Genomic DNA, 3,019 nt, shown 5'->3' with positions numbered 1-3,019 from the left:
TTGCCATTCTTTTATTTGGGGTGCAAGACTATCTCCATCACCTTCCACATGGGTGTTTTTATAGCCACAAGAATCCACACGTTTGCAGTTCTGTGATTTATTTAAAGTATTGATGTGTTTTGCTTTTTACTTTGTGTTAGAAGAAAAAACTATTTTGGAACATGATCGGATTTTCAGACGAAAAAAAACAAAAACCTTGTAAATATATTAAAAGCAATTAAAGTGAGAGTTCAGTTTTTACACTCAACATTCTTATTTTCAGACTACCTGCATCTTTAAGAGACGCTTTAGTTTGTTTATTTTTTTTTTTATTTGAATATTATTTTTCTTGTTGCTTTGATGTTTACCTTTTCAGGTTTGTTTTTCAGAACATTTCCAAATTTGAACCCACTATGAATTCTCTTTTAGTGATACATACTGCAAACTCCCTCCTTCTGCGTGATCACCCAGCACATACTATACACCAGGGGTCCCCAACTCCAGTCCTCAGGGACCACCAACAGGTCATGTTTTCAGGATATCCTATGGTGAGAACACCTGTGGCAATGTCTGAGGCACTGACAATAATTACATCACCTGTGTAACACTAAGGAAATCCTGAAAACATGACCTGTTGGCGGTCCCTGAGGACTGGAGTTGGGGAACACTGCTATACACTGTCTCCCTCCTACTGTAGGGTGATGCTCATGTCTACTGTACAGTGCAAAGGTTTTAGGCAGGTGTGGGGAAAAATGTTGCAAAGTAAGAATGCTTTCAAAAACAGAAGCGTAGAGGCCCAATTAGACACAACGATTATTGCTCAAAATTCGCTCAAAAGCCGTCTTTTCAGCGATAATCGTTGTGTGTAAATGTTTGCCCATTGTGCAGATTTCATTAAGCCGTCGCTCGTTGTCTTCCAGTGTGCTGAAAGACGATGATGAGCCTTATCAGGGATTCACAGCGGGATACAGCTGATACTATTGTTTCAGCTGTATCCCGTCCCCGATAACAGGCTCAGTATGAAGATCAGAGCAGTCCAGCTCTGTTCTCCATACCCGGCACGGAGCACTTGGCAGTATAACAGCTGGGCGCTCCATGCAGAAAATATCTGGATGCAGAAGACAAGCGGGGACACCCCGCTTGTCTTCTGCATCCTCCGCTCCCAGCACTCGGCTGTATAACAGCTGGAGCGGGGGAACAGCTGTATGCAGAAGTCAAGCGGGGACACCCTGCTTGTCTTCTGCATCCTCCCCTGGCAGTGCAAGGTGATCGCTCATCTTGAGCTGTAAATGACACAACAACGATGATCGCTCAAAGTCGCTTGAGCGACATCATTTGAGCGATTATCCTTGTGTCTAAATGGGCCTTTAGAAGTTTATTTTTGCCAATTAACAAAATGCAAAGTGAATGAACAAAAGAGAAATCTAAATCAAATCAGTATTTGGTGTGATCACCGTTTACCTTCACAACAGGTCAGTTCTCCTAGATACACTTGCAGTTTTGAAAGCAAATTAGCAGGAAGTTTTGTTTTTTTAAATATCTGGAAAAACTAACCCCAGATCTTCTGTGGACGTAGCTTTCTCTAATCCTTCTGTCTCTTTATGTAATCCCCGACAAACTTGATAATGTTGGGGGCCATATCATCATATCCAGGAACCCTATTCTTCTTAAAGCTGAAGAAAATTGTTACTGATATTGACTGTGTGTTTGGGGTCATCATTTTCATACTGCACAAAAAAATTTGAGGCAGTCCGGGCCCTTTTTTTTTTTTTCCTTTTTTCTGCAAGAAAATTCTTACTTGGATTATTTTTCCACGCCTGCCTAAAACTTTTGCACAGTACTGTACATTGAGGCTGCCCAGTTTTTCTTTACATGCTTTCACTGTTCTAGGCTGTAGAAATGCCGCACTAAATGCTGTAAAAAACAGTGTGTGAGAGTGACCTAAAACGATACAACTTTAAGGAGAAAAGTTTAATAGTCCAGCTAATGGGCCAGCAAGATTACAACGTGCTAAAAGGGCTCTATCAGCATCCAACTTCTTGGAAGGAACAGATCATCAGCCAAGTTATGCGGTTGCTGAAAAGGATGCTTGGCACTGTCCGCTGCTAGGACCCACAACAAAGGATGTGGAATGACTTTAAGCTCAGGGGCAAACCTCTTGGAGGTTCCTCAGCTGCCTTTGCATGTTGCAAACAAGTTGCCCCTTTTGCATATAATGACCTGTTAAGCACAAATGCCTGACAGGCCGTCCCAGCGATGACAGTAACTGCGCTTTTACAATCCAGACAGTTCTTGCCTATCTCTGTAAGGACATTCTAAAATACTTACTCTTCCTTGATGCAGCCTCACCATGGGCCTGGTGTTTTTGTGGCCAATGACATCAGCGCATATCACCTGACTGCTTTAGCCAATCAGAGTCTGCAGCATCAATGTTCTGAACTCCTGATATCATGACGCCCAGGATATGAATGCTGATGCCATGAGACGAGGCGGTAATAGTGTAGCAGTCAGGTGACATTCGCTGATGTCATCTGCCACAACAAACACCAGAACCATGGAAGAACTTCAGCACTGGATGCCAGAGGAGGGGTAAGGAGTAGTTTCAGCAGAGTTGTTGGTACAGGTGGAATCTTCTCAGGTAACTAGTGGTAAAGAAAAATAGCAAAGAATTACATATGTGCTGATGTTCATCCTACTTGTAGATGATAGAAGTGATTTCTGATGGTGGCTTTAACCTTTCCTAGATACTGTACCACAGAGAATACTTTAATATTAGCATCTCTTTTTTACCATGCTAATATTTTATGTGGTAAGACGTTTATAAAAATACATTCTGGGGTGACATACCCATAAACTCACTGAATATTGGATTTTAATCCAAGAAATCGGGACTTAGCAGCATCAAAGATTTTTATATATGACCGTACCAAAGTGGATTCACATCTGTGTTAGAAGCTCCTGTCTGAGGTTCCGTCATAGATTTGGCACAAAATATAGGAATAAAAAGCATTGCATGAAGCTCTTTTTCTTCCGGTAAAAT

The sequence above is a fragment of the Eleutherodactylus coqui genome, chromosome 6 (assembly GCF_035609145.1).
Source record: "Eleutherodactylus coqui strain aEleCoq1 chromosome 6, aEleCoq1.hap1, whole genome shotgun sequence".
Taxonomy (NCBI): Eukaryota; Metazoa; Chordata; class Amphibia; order Anura; family Eleutherodactylidae; genus Eleutherodactylus; species Eleutherodactylus coqui.
The sequence above is the reverse complement of the archived record's forward strand: the minus strand, read 5'-3'. Positions refer to the sequence as shown.